This window comes from Pinus tabuliformis, chromosome 5_2 (assembly GCF_031772625.1).
Source record: "Pinus tabuliformis cultivar Carrire ecotype Pingquan chromosome 5_2, CPIR1, whole genome shotgun sequence".
Taxonomy (NCBI): Eukaryota; Viridiplantae; Streptophyta; class Pinopsida; order Pinales; family Pinaceae; genus Pinus; species Pinus tabuliformis.
Window position 1 is genome coordinate 344,330,302 of NC_142306.1, and position 14,475 is coordinate 344,344,776.

Consider the following 14,475-nt stretch of genomic DNA (forward strand, 5'->3'; position numbering starts at 1 on the left):
ATTGACATTTTGTTTCTACTATTGAGATATTTTATGTAATTGATTTATGATGAATTTGAATGGAAGAAAAGATTAAAGTGAGAAATAATAAGAAGTTATTATTAGTTAGAACTCTCTTCCCTCAAACTCTGTCACTATCTCCCTCCCTCTATCCTTCTCTCTCTCTCCCTCTCTCTCCCACTCCATCTCTCTCTCTCTCTCTCTCTCTCTCTCTCTCTCTCTCTCTCTCTCTCTTCCCCTTATCTCCCTCTCTCTCCCACTCCATCTCTCTCTCTCTCTCTCTCTCTCTCTCTCTCTCTCTCTCTCTCTCTTCCCCTTATCTCCCTCTCTCTTTCCTCTCCTTATCTCTCTCATTCCTCCTTATCCTCTGTCCCTCACTCTCTCACCATCTCTCCCTTGTCACTCTCTGTCTCTCTCTCTCTCTCCACCTCTATCTCTCTATGTCTTTGTTCTTCCCTCCCTCTCTTAATGCCTCCAACTCCATCTCCCTACCTCTCTCTCTCTCTCTTTCCACCTTTGTCACTATATCCCTCCCTCCCTCTCTCCTCTCTCTCCCTCTCTCTTCCTCTTCCATATCTCTTTCTCTCCCCCCCCATCCATATGATCAAGAATTATCACTATGTGTAATCAATAATATATAAGGTCTAATGTAATAATACTTGTAATGGAGATGATTATTTTTTTTTATCAGTTAAAAACTTCTGTTATATTAGCATGAAAATATCTATTACAAAATGTTTCTCTATAGCTCCCCCAGCTTCACTCTGACCAGATTTGTTAATTGTAAGAGTTAGAGTTTTCAAAATATTTTTCCATTGGACCATTATTTATGATAGGCTTAGTAGCCTTACATACCAGAAGGGAACCAAAAATAACAAGCAATCTATAAGAATACTGTCAAGGAGGAGGTTGAGGAGGGTGCAAAGGAGTCACAACTATCAAACCCGGTTTCTCATAAATATGGAATTCTATGTGTTCAAATTTGGCCTCCAACTCATGCAGGTGCTCATTTGTTCGATGCAAGCTCCAATGGATGTTGGCCAGTTGCTCCAAGATCTCATTATGACTAAACTGAATATCATTTATGTAGGTGACAAATTCATTTCTGTCCTCATATCTGTGTTCCCGAAGGATGTCCAAGTTGGCCTAGATTCCTTGCAACTACTCCACAATGGAGTCCAAGGTGATATGCATAATCATGCGGCCTGAGGATTGACCCTGATCCTGAGAAACCACCCCCACACGACTTGAACTCTTTGAACATTCCAACAATGAGTTGTTGCCTTCACATTTCCCTACCTATCTATGTTGACCACCACCTCTATGGGGGCCGCCTGACTAGCGAGGCATGAACGAGTTCCCACTGTAATCTCGAACCTAAAACAAAATTGAGACCCCAAAGACACATCGATCATGACCATAAACATGAAATTCCTAGACCAAGGCACAGGACAAATGTAATACCAAAATAACACTGTGAAACCCATAAACAATAGGGGTTGTCGTAGAATTAGCTGCCCTTAGAACAAGAAACCACTCACTATAACCATGCTTAAAAGAAAACTTGTATATCCACCTAGCCCGGGTAGGGATAAATAGAACAAAATTACCAACTTGAAAGCGTAGAGAGGAGAAATTTATGCCCTGACTAGACCCACCGGTGTCTTGGACCGAAAGAAGGTAGAATAGGGGACACCTCAATATCCTAAGAAAAAATAGAAACAAAACCCCTAAGACATTGAGGAGCTAAGGCCACATAAAGCCTTTGTACAGAGCCCAACCCTACAGAATGAATGCCCACAATGCAACCAGAAAGTCGAGGTCAAAAGAACATGTAATTACTACCAAAAACCCACTATTTTCAGCAAGATAATTTCAAGAACGAACCAAACCCAATTTTTTTTTGATATCTGAGAGTTATAGTGTAGCAAGTCAACAAAGATTCTTCTTTGCTGACCAGAGCCAGAAATCCTACCTTCCAACTTGATTCCAAGAGGAAAAGCTATTATGTTTGAGAAATGCACTCCAGGGTCCTAGATGAACTCCTGGGAGGACGCCAAGGCACAAACAACTGCATCAGGGTCTGCTACTACTCGGCGCTAGTTATTCACCTTCCGAGATGAGCTCACATGGCCATCCTTGTTCAAGTTCACCACCCTACAACTTCCCCTCATCTCCCACTTTGCAATAACCATGAAAAAGATATTGAGGAGAATAATAACTCGAATCATCGTGTCTAGAAGGGTTTGAGGATGACTGCGCCATCCCATAATAACATTCATTAATTGAGACATGTTCGCTACATGCCAAGGGGGGAAATCCACAAGGCCATTTGGACTACCGTTTTCGCAACCCCATCGAGGAATAATGTAGATGATTAATATTATAATATATTGGAATAATAATAAAAATTATTGATTATTATACTAATTTATATATAAATAAATAACCCACTAAAGAAATAATAGTATGTTAGATTTACATTATAGAGAGATCAATTTCTTCTGACCAAATTGGTAGCTTTGTCTTACATTTTATATTTTAGATTACATTACATAACATTTTACATTATATTTTACATTCTAACTTTTGATTGTGAAATGAGTTATGTTTTTTTGGCATATGATATTGATAATCCATGCTATTGGCCCATGGTATTGTAACAAAAACTATCTACAAGTTAATAATATCCATAGTGAAGTGGGGTTGAATACCCATGGTTAAAAATCTTGTTATATTGTAACTATTAAGTTTTTATGTGCTTATTAATTAAATTTAAATATGATTACAGAATCAATATTAGTCCTTGTTAAGGTATAACTCTAGCAATCGATTTGTCTATTGATCACTATTAGTTTAGCATTGACTAATGCAAATTATAATGTTTAACTTTGAAAAATAAATATTTATTTTTCAGTTTATTAATTTTTTTTTTCAAATAGTTGATTGGATTATAACTTGAATTTGAAGGTCTTATTGCAATCTTTGCATAATATAATGCCATATTGTTAACTTCCTTACATATTTTATGCCATAATATATGGATATGGTTGCAACATTCATGCATGATTTTTATAGATTTGTGTAGCCGTTTTTTATTCTTAAACTTTGACTGAAAACCATCCATGCATGATTTTTAGATATTTGTGTAATGATTGTTTTTTAGATATTTGTGTAGTGTTTTTTTGTTATTAAGATTTGCATGAAAACCATCAAAAAATAAAATCCTTGGAAAGAGTTCATAATCAGGTAAATAACATATTTATTATTAGCTACTTCCCAACACAATTTAAGCAAGTCTTTGCGTAAAATATAGATAAGAATAAGATGTAAATAGATACACTTACCAAGAGTTACTTCCCACCATTATTTATGTTTTCCTAAACATTTGTAAGCTTACTAGTGGTTACTACCAACCAAAATTTATGCAAGTTCTTTTAATTATACACTTCATATATCAATTTATTGACCAATGTAAGTTATAATTATGACTGTAATTTTTCTAAAGCATAATTTCTAACTTGAGTTGGAGGGACTAAGCTTCCCCACAAACCAAAATTACAATATAAAAAATTAAATTATATTATTTTTATCGTTTTTAATGATTTATTAATAATTGAGATAACATTCAGATGCTACATTCATTTATAGACACTACAACATCTCCTTGTCTCTATATTTCTTTTCATCTTTTATTATTTTTTAATGGAGCTCACATATAAATGTTAAAATCCTTACCAACATTTACACCACCACAACATCACCCCTATAGTAATAAGTAGAGAGCATCTTGGCGCAATGACTATAGCTCTATAGACAAACGATGATTATACCTCTAAAAAAATAAAATTAGCAATTAGCTATATCATAATAAGAGAGTCAATGATAAATAAAAATTTTAATTTACTAGCCTAGGTCCATCTAACTACAGACCTATCATGTGCCAAGAGAGATAAAATCCCTCGAGGTGCAAACTTTCTTTTTGGAGTGTAGAATTTGAGGAAAGGTTTTCACCTCAGGGGATTTTATCCTTCTCAGCGCATGATAGATCCAAAGCTAGATGGATCTAGGCTAGTTCCAGCTAAGGGTAACAATTTCATATTGTTAGATTATCATTATTATATATCTGTTTGAGATAAACTTCATACTTTGAAATTTACATTATGTTTTCTTTGCCTAACATGACCATATAATTTTTTTCTTTAATTTAGTCTATGTTTCTTGCCTTGAATGGTTTGTATGTCTGTGTTTATATGTTTTGAGTGCTTTGTGTGTGTTTGTGTTTGGATACTTTGAGTGGTTTGTGTATTTATGTGTTTGGATTTGGATATCTATGTTTGTGAATGTTACAACTTTTCTGTTATATTTCTATATGTGTATGTAATTGTCTATTATTAATTAGTTGGTAATGAAGAAGGAAGACAATCTTATCAATAGCTTGTAGGAGGATTGATAATGCACATCCATTTCATTTAATTTTAGGTATCATGGTTTTTGACAACTAATTAATTCTTAATAGTGTCCCTTCAAGTATCACTAAATATATCTTGAAGAGTATTTTAAATTTTAAATTTTTTGAGTTACCTCAATCTGTTGAGATGATAGATGTTGTTAATAAATTTGGTTATGAAAAATGATGAAATAAAAATTTTGAATGCAAAGTGACAATGTAATATTGTTGAATGGAAAAAAATGTGAATAATAAAAATGTAGTCAATTACAAATAGTCTTCATTGTGATCAATCTCAACTATTTTCTTCTACTATTATTATTGTCACCCCTGTTAATTTTTCCATATTTTCATATCGATTATATGAAAAGTGCAATTAAAATCGTAAAACATTCAAATATTTAAGTCAAGCTATTTTAGTAAACATCTTACCTTTTCTCTCTTGCTCTCTAATATTAATAGGTTGAATTACTATAACACAAAAATCAATACACATTGTTAATAATTTTTTTTGTACTTACACTAAAATAAGGTGCACTATTAATCCAATCACTTAAAAATTAATGTACCATCATACATTCAGTTTCATCAAATCAGAAGTCAACATCTACACTGAAATCAATGCATCTAATGTAAGAAATCAAATAAGATTAGAAATCAACATCTAAACATAAATAAATGCATCTAGTCCAACCAATCAAATATAATAAAAATCAACATATACACTGAAATCAATACATCTAGTGCAATCAATCAAATATAAATAGAAATAAACATCTACACTGAAATTAATCCATCTAGTGCAAGTAATCAATAAAATTAGAAAACATCTACACTAAAATCAATGCATCTAGTGCAAGCAATCAAATAGGATTAGAAATCAAATTTACACTGAAATCAATGCATCTAGTGAAAGCAATCAAATATCATTAGAAATGAACGTCTACATTGAGATCAGTGCATCTAATACAAGAAATCAAATAGGATTATAAATCACCACCTACAATGAAATCAATTGATCTAGTGCGAGCAATCAAATAGGATTATAAATAACTATCTACACTGAAATCAATGCATCTAGTACAAGTAATCAAATAGTATTAAAAATCACCATGTATGTTAAAATCAATGCATATAGTGAAAGAAATCTTCTTCACTCTCTCTCTCTTCTCTCCAACCCTGTCACTCTCTCCCTCCCTCTCTCCTCCTCTCCCCCCTCCATATTTGTGTCTCCCTATCTCTCTCTTAGCCTTCTCTCCCTCTCTCACTCCTCTTCTTCTCTCTCTCTTCATTCCTCCTCTACCCTCTAATTTAGTTTATCTCCTTCAGTGCAAGCAATCAAATAGGATTATAAATCACCATCTACACTCAAATCAATGCATCTAGTGCAAGAAATATTCTTCCCTCTCGCCCCCCTTCATATATATATATATATATATATATATATATATATATATATATATATATATATATATATATCTATATATATATATATATATATATATATATATATATATATATATATATAGATATATATATATATAGATATCACCCCATCTCTCCATCTTTGTCTCTCTATCTCACCCCCAAACACACATGCTCTCTCTCTCCATATTTACATATCTCTCCCTCTCTCTATATTTATCTTCTTCCCTCTCTTCACCTTCCATCTATATCTCTATCTCCCTCTGTATATCTTTTGTCTTTCTATATCACCCTGAAAACATACACACTCTTTCTCCAATCTAAATATCTCTCCCTCCCTCTTCCTCTCCCCCAATCTCTCTCTTCCCTTTTCTCCCTCTCTCCACCCTTCTATCTCTCTTCCCTCTTGATCTCCTCTCCCCCTCACTCTCTCTCTCCATATCTACATATCTCTCCCTCTCTCTATATTTATCTTCTTCCCTCTCTTCACCTTCCATCTATATCTCTATCTCCCTCTGTATATCTTTTGTCTTTCTATATCACCCTAAAAACATACACACTCTTTCTCCATATCTAAATATCTCTCCCTCCCGCTTCCTCTCCCCCACTCTCTCTCTTCCCTTTTCTCCCTCTCTCCACCCTTCTATCTCTCTTCCCTCTTGATCTCCTCTCTCCCTCTCTCTCCATCTCCCTTATCAGTCCCTCTCACTCTCTACACCTTTCTCTCTATGTGTATTTCTTCTTACCTTCTTCTCTCCTTATCTCTCTCACACCCTCTCTCTCTTCCTTCCTCTCTCTCCCTTTCTCTCCCACCTCCCTCTATCTCTCTCTTTTTTCCCTCCAACTCTATCACTATCTCCCTCCCTTTCTCCTTCTCTCTCCCTTCTTTATTTCTCTATCTCACGCCAAGCATAAACATTCTCTCTCCATCTCTTCCTTGTCACTCCCTCTCTCTCTCCACTTTTCTCTCTATGTTTTTCTTCTTCCCTCCCTTTCTCTCCTTCCAACTTCATCTCTCTATCCCTTCTTCTCTCCTCCTTTCTCTCACTCCCTCTATCTCTTCACCTCTATCACTCTATTTATTTGTTCTTCCCTCCCACATATATCCAAAGTTAATATATATAATTATAATATAAAAAAATGTCATATTATATTAAATTTAATATTGTAATACTTAAAAGTTATTAAGTTGAATAATATTAATATTATAATATATTAATATTGATTTTATATTTAATAATAATAATAATAATATAAATATTAATATTAGATTTAATGATGTTTTTTACATGGCATGATAGAAAAATTTATAATAAAAATACATCAAATGAATATTTTTGAATATTACAATTTTGACATGGAAATATCTATGTGAATAGATATTTTAATATATCCATAGGATATGATTTTCCTTTTAAATATTCATTTTACAAATAATTAATTAAAAGAAATATTAAAATAGTTTAGAGCAAGATTTTCATTATTATTATTTATTGGAGAGACAAACATAAACATTATTTAGATTTCTAATTTTTTATTTTTATTTTGGCTAACATTAGCTAAAATTTAACTTTGAGCATGGACATACACATCGGGATCATACTGGGTTGTAGAATGCACCTCTGGGCACAACCACTTAACTATAAATAATTTAATTTCTCTTAAAATTATAGTAAAAAATGTATTGAAACAACAAATACAATTTCCTATGTTTCTTTTTTCTCATCTTTAGCAAAGATTTTTATATAGTCCCTTGAAATATTTTTCTATAAGATATTGCAGTCCCCAATAAATTGAGAGATACAATGATAATATTATATGAAAGAGACATTTCTATTTAGAAGAAACAAAAGTTACTTGGAAAAAATTAATTGTAATAGAAAAATCAAAGGAAGGATGAGTTTCATACATTACCCTTTTTGAATTGACATGCATAGGTTAGAATATTTCCGAAAGTAAAGAGGGTGTTGGGAAAAATATTGAGATGGGCGGGGGGGTGTGAATCAATATTTACAAATCAATAACTCTTTACATTTCATATTCAGATTTCTATATGCAACTTCACTGAATCAAACCTGCGTGTGCACGCGACTATTCTTAAGACAATTAGTGTATATCCAGTGAGCTTATAATTCAGTTAATCTATCATATCTTTGTCTTTAGCTAGTGCATTAGTACTTTATTAACCACTCGATAAACATTAACCATGTGTTGTAATAAATAAACCATCACACATAAGAAACACACATGAACACCAAGATTTAAGGTGGAAACCCCGCACAACGAGTATGGGGCACGAAACCCGAAATTTTGGGTAATAGAATGGTAAAGACTCTACGATATGCAGAGAGCGCGATTTGTAATAAGTCAAAGTCAAAAGGGTAGTCCGCCCAAAAATAATGTAAAGAAATGTGGGTTGAGTTGGCCCACCTATGGATCGCGGTTCATGGAAAGGTATAAATAGAGAAAGGCTCTATGGGTAGAATAGCTAAGTTTTGGGTATGATTTTGGAGATCTAAAATGTAATGGGTGTCTAAAAAGAGCATTCTGGGAGCATTTGTAAGTCTGATTTGAGGGTTTGGGTAGAGGATAGAGGCTCTGCAGCTGTCTGCGTGGACCCCTGCAGCTGAGTGCGCAGGGTAGATCTGGATGTAAGGGTGATAAGTGGAAATAAAGACAAGTTTCTTCTGAATTTTGTGTTAATTCTGAACCATCGAAACTCTATTCTTTTATGGTTAATGAAACTGTTTTGATCTGCGCCCATATGCTTATTGAGTACATGTGAATTGGGTTTAATCTTAATATGTGAACTAAATGAGAAATAAATGTTTGCTTAAATACCTCCTTAAGTAGATCTGGGTTATAATAATTAATCAAATAAATTAGATCTGTAATCAGCGCAGTAAGAGAAAGCTAAGATTATTTGGATCTGCACGGATCTAGCACAGCACGAAGGTACAGGACAGCTTGCAAACCTCTCAGATCACATCTAGACATCCCAAGGGTACGGAAACTTGGTTCCAGCACCCTCCCCTGCTACCTCGAGTGAGACCTCAGTCCATGCTTTACGGGTTGTTGCCGAAAGGGCCAGTAGTTGCGGGATTTGCTTGCTAAATAATTCTTCTGAACCTGGGTCAGGCCCATATAAGCTAACAAATGGTTCCATTGTCGGGACCAGGATCCGCCTAAGGGGTGTCTGATGTGGGAACACTGGAACCCCACAAAGAAAGAGATTGAAGAGTGGTGGGATCTGAAATTCCACGAGTTTGCAGTTCAGGAAAACAGAAACTCGTGAATATCAAAAGAAGATTGGCTGGACTGGTATATATTCATAGACATTCACGAGATCTTCTTTGCGTCACTCCCGGTAGAGCTGTATGAGTGGATCGCAAGGCTAGCTGACAGTGTGGGAAGGTGCAGATTGGACCAGCCTATTATGTGGACCCCAGAACTGGTGCGCCGGCTAGAAGCCACTGAGGATAAGATCGCGCATGCAGTAGATCATTGGCTTGATCAGGTAATAGGAGGATTTATCATTGAGTTTATAAATACCACCGTGAGCTATAGTGAGGTAGAAAGGCGATTCCTTCAAGGACCGCGAGGTAGGTATATCAAATCATTGAAAATGTGTATTAAGATGTTGTTATGTGAAAAATAGATTATGCGCATTACTTAATGTCTGGATTAACGCGGAGCGAAAGAGGTTACCATGAAACAAGAGGAGTATAGAACAGTCTGTTAGCTTCCATTTCCTAGGAAAGCGAGGAAGAACTCGTGAGTTTTTCACTAGGAAGTGCGGTCTGGTTGATCAGAGAGCGCTTCCCCTTGATACCACCTCCGTCCATGCCACCACCTGCTTCACCTACATCAAATCCATCCACTCCAACACCAACCCCACCCCCAACTCCAACAGCCTCAAAGATTGGGATGGCAAGTTCAGTTAAGCTACCGATATTTAAAGGTGCGGGGAATGAGGAACCAGGACGATTCTGGTTTGTGATTAAATCTGTATGGGATGCTCAGGGTATCACAGATGATAACATCAAGAAGGCTACCCTAGTTAGTGTGTTTCAGGACAGTGCACTAACTTGGTACATGAAGTATTCAAGTGATTGTCCAACTGAAGGCATTACCGCAATCCAAGAGGCGCTAAATAAGGAATTCGGGCACCCAAAATCAGGGGCCTAGTCAGTTATTGGTTTCAAAGAGATGGTAATGATGCCTGGTGAAACTCCATGGGATTTGGATCAAAGGTTGAAAAGCACTATCTGCGAGGCCAACATGACACTGATGGATGAGCAGCACTGTGCTTGGTTTTTCGTGTCATTAACACCATATCTGAGATCGACCCTGGCACAAAAAAAGATCTCAACCCAAGCTGAAGCATTGGAAGCAGCAATGCGGATACATGAAACTCCGATCTAGGATCCAGGGTTGGGAGTACAACAAATCCAAGCACAAATACAAAATTTATGTCTGGAGATGCGAAGCTTAAAACAGGGATAGGTGCCTAGGACCAAGATACGAGAGGAAGTATGGTGTCTCAAATGCAAGGGATTGGGCCATGACAAAGACCACTGTCCAATCTTTGCAAATCCTATGATAGGAGGGGGGCCCATAACATTGCGACCAGAGGTACAGGTTGGGCCAAGCATAGCACCTGCACTTTGGTGCACAATCTATGAAGTTGGAGGAAAACATGCCATGGACAATTGTCACCTATTTCCAAGTCTACGAAAACCCCCTCCTAAACGCTTATTTTGCAACTTCTACCAGACGGTGGGCCATGAGGAAATAAATTGATGCAGTTACCAAATGTTGATGGATCGAACACCGATGTATAGGATGCAAACAGAGGTGCGAGCACAGGACTCCACCACACCATTCGTACGGGGAGGGTACCAAGGGTGCGGACGGGGCCATGGAGGCATGGGACCTGGATGGGGGCGAGGGCAATTAATTTGTTACAATTGTGGAGGGCCAAGGCACTACGCGTAGGATTGCATGAACCTGACCAAAGCCTGTTGTCCTTACTGCTACCAATTTGACCACGAAGCTGTCGATTGCCCCACGTTGATCGCTCAGATGCGCGAAAAGGGGGTGCTCCCGGCCAGCCCCACTCAGAACGTCCAGATGATGAAGGTTGAACCCCGTGCAGAGGAACCGACCATAAATATGATGCTTCAGAGTGGCGCGGCCATTGGAGAAGATAAGCGGAACCAACTAGAGACGGATGCATGGGTCTATAAGTTCGCCCCAAAATAGCTAGACTTTGATTTAGAACGTGTGAAGGAAACCTTTATGGAATCCAAGAAGAGCTTAGCATAGGCTTCTACATCGGGGAGTAAGGACCAATTTAGATCAAAGCAAGATACATCTGTGTTAACTACCTTCTTGGAAACATGCATGCATTTACTGAGGGATGCCAAAGCGGTAAGGGAGCTGCAGGAATTGATAACTTGGTGTGCGGGAGTGGATGAACCATGAATGATCCGAAAATTAGGAAAACATGCTTTGCGCATTGGGTGGGAAATGCGACTAACAGTCCAGATCAGGGACTATGAGATGGATCAGGTCGTTTTAGATTTGGGGTTCGATGAAAATGTCTTACCAAAGCAGACTTGGGAACACATGGGCAGGCCTCCACTGCAATGGTCACCAATTCAACTAAGGATGGTTAACTAGCAAAATAATTTACCTATGGGACGTCTGCACGGAGTTACAGTAGACATCGATGGAGCCAGCACCCAAACTGATTTTGAGGTTATCAAAATTGTGGATGATAGTAACCCATATCCTGCACTCTTAGGGATAGATTGGGCGACAGATATGAATGGAGTCATCAATCTAAAAAAACGCAAGATGATCTTCGAAAATAAATCTCTCTGCATGGTGGTCCCATTGGACCCAGTAGAAGGGGCGCGATATACCAAGCCTGTGCACGACACAAAAAGCGACGGCGAGCTGGACTGTATATACCAAATTACTGCACAGGATCAGGACAGGGTCAATCCAACAGTGGATGGTCGACTCTCATGGGACCGCGATAGTTCTTGCACATCAGACTCAGATGAAGAGGTTGAATGATGGAAGAACTAACTACACAAAGTAACCACACTTAATTGTAATTGGATGGTGACAGTGGGGGTAGAGGAACCGCCAAAGAGATTCGCGAAAACACTCCATACAGTTGTCACTCTCGAACAGAGGGCCACTCCAAAGATGCAGACAATAGGGCGCAGATGTCGAAGGAAGGCGCACACACGGTCGGAAGTGCGGAACAAAGTACACATTCCTCGCCAGCCGAGGCTACCAATATCTGAGGTGTGGGTATCTACCCAGCTTGGAAGTAGTAGCCTGAAGCCCCCTCAATAGACCAGTGCCAAGGTTAGCAGAGGTTCAAGGAAGTTGCGGATACCACGGGTATGTTAGGCCTGCAATAGATGATAGAAGGAAGCTCAGAAAAGACTGAATGGCCGCGGATCCTCCAAACAAGAGTTACGGCCAAAGAAGCAAGGTACACTGCGAAGCCGAGGGGCCCTAGAATGCACTGTGACATTGCTACCATGGCTGCACCCGCACTCACAAAAGAGCATAAACCTTAGACTGATTACCCAATCGCTTCAGAAGTGCTCACATCTCGAGACAGCAAGGACGAGCTGATCTCGTACCAAAGGTGTGAACACCTGACTAGCAGTAGAAACCATAGTCTCAGTACCTCGAGCAGTTGAAAGAAGGTGCGGGACTATAAACCAGCCTGTGAAAAACCCGCACGGAAAAAGGAATCATCACCAAGCTAAGTAGTTCCCAAGTCTGCAGCTGCACCTAAAGGATAGTGCTACCACGGGGAAAAATCAAAAGATAGCCATTAGCCACATGGGCCTTGACAGGCTAGTCAAATCATGTCAGACAGGAGCGGGCAACGGGACATTAAGGCGAAAGTTTTGGATGAGATATGTAGAGATTTTCCAACTTGAATTTCCAACGGGTGAAAGAGATTTTTTCAAATCTCATAGCGTGTGGCCGGTACTGGATTTTTGGCACTTTGAACTAACAAAAAATAGTAAGTATGTGGCTACTGGATACTCCATGAGCACTATGGCAAGAACCCAAGCGTGAGTCGCTGAAGAGATGCAGTTGAATCAAGAGGAGCCCTCTCAAGTTCCTGAAGTCCCTAAATCCCCACGTACCCCACGGCCCAGGAAGAATAAGCAAAAGATGGGTCCTATCCAGGCCTCCCCAAGATTCAACAAGCATTCAGTAGGTGACAAAGGAAAAACAGAGATCGATGAAATCACTGAGGAGGAGGACGACCTACAAGACCTGATCGATCAAATTGACGCATAGGCGTAGGAAGAAGAACTTGCGATCTAGTTCATGTCATTACCCCCGTATCTTTCTCCATGGGTCGGGACGACCAAGCTAGTGAAGGACGTAGACGCTGCAACAACTACGCTCCAGATCCCACTCCTTCTAGATGATATAAGGTTTGAAGGGTTACCCATGGGGCATGTTCCAAGCACCAAGTTCGAAGATTGGGACCTGGCAGACAGCGACAAGTTCCCCGAACTCGCCGAAGGCACCCTATTGCCACAGAAATGGTTACTAGGCATTGAAAGGGCTGGACTGCTGAACCTTAGATGGATCCCCCACTATCACCACATGACCATCACCATATTCATCATTCGACAGCTGCTAGGTCTCATTCATGATGGATATCTCTGGTTGGAAGAACCAATCCCAATCACAACTAACCTAATCCACCAGGTTATGCACCTTCCATATAAAGGGAGTAGCCCTACAGACATAGCTGGAACCAGTAGTGAGGGAGGCATCGTCGAAATAGTCAAGGCAAGATACCATCTGGTAAAAGGGAAGTAGGGGTATGTCATAGCAAGCATCAGTGACCGCGCAGTATGAGTCGCTACTCAGATCCTAGCTGGGAAACTTATGAGAAAATGTCGCGCCGATGAAGTGCCCGCCACTGTCATCACATTGGTAGGACAGTGTGCCGAAGGGGTTTAGTTCAATTGGGCACAGTTCTTATGCGACGAATTTATGACCAATTGTCAAGAAGCATAGGACAAAGGTAAGACCTTTCATTATGCATGGTTGCTCTTATCAATCCTTCTGGTTATAGGGGACTTGCCGCCGGAGAGCCAGTTTCCCAGCATTGAGGATAGTCTACCTGAGGCAGTACGGTATATTTCACTTGGGGCTACAAAGGATGCAGCAAGGGTTTCTACGATCCAGGCATTTTGGACCTCCATGGAAGAAAATATATGGACGCGGATTGCTCGAAGACCACGCATGTCCCCCACAATCTACAACAACTTTCAAAGCACGGCCGAGTTCAAGGTAGATATGCATCATGTGTATATCCGCGTGTGAAAGGACCCAGAGCGATCTTGGGTAACACTGTCATTCCTTGCAATGGATGATGCCATTTACGTAGTATTAGCAGCATGGCCTTTGGAATGGTGCGCCCCAGATAAAACCATTCTTGATCGAGTGGCCGCACAGTAGCAGAAGAAGGAACGCCAATAGAGGCTCATCCAACTGGTAGAAAAGGCATGACAGGACCACCAGGCCACTTTCCA

General features: G+C 39.0%; 1 pseudogene; it reads right to left on the reverse strand.

The window, feature by feature from the left end:
* The window catches only part of LOC149158904 (F-box/kelch-repeat protein At2g29830-like), a 99,522-nt pseudogene extending 85,335 nt beyond the window's left edge, over positions 1 to 14,187 (reverse strand).
* Between the last annotated feature and the right edge of the window lie 288 nt (positions 14,188 to 14,475).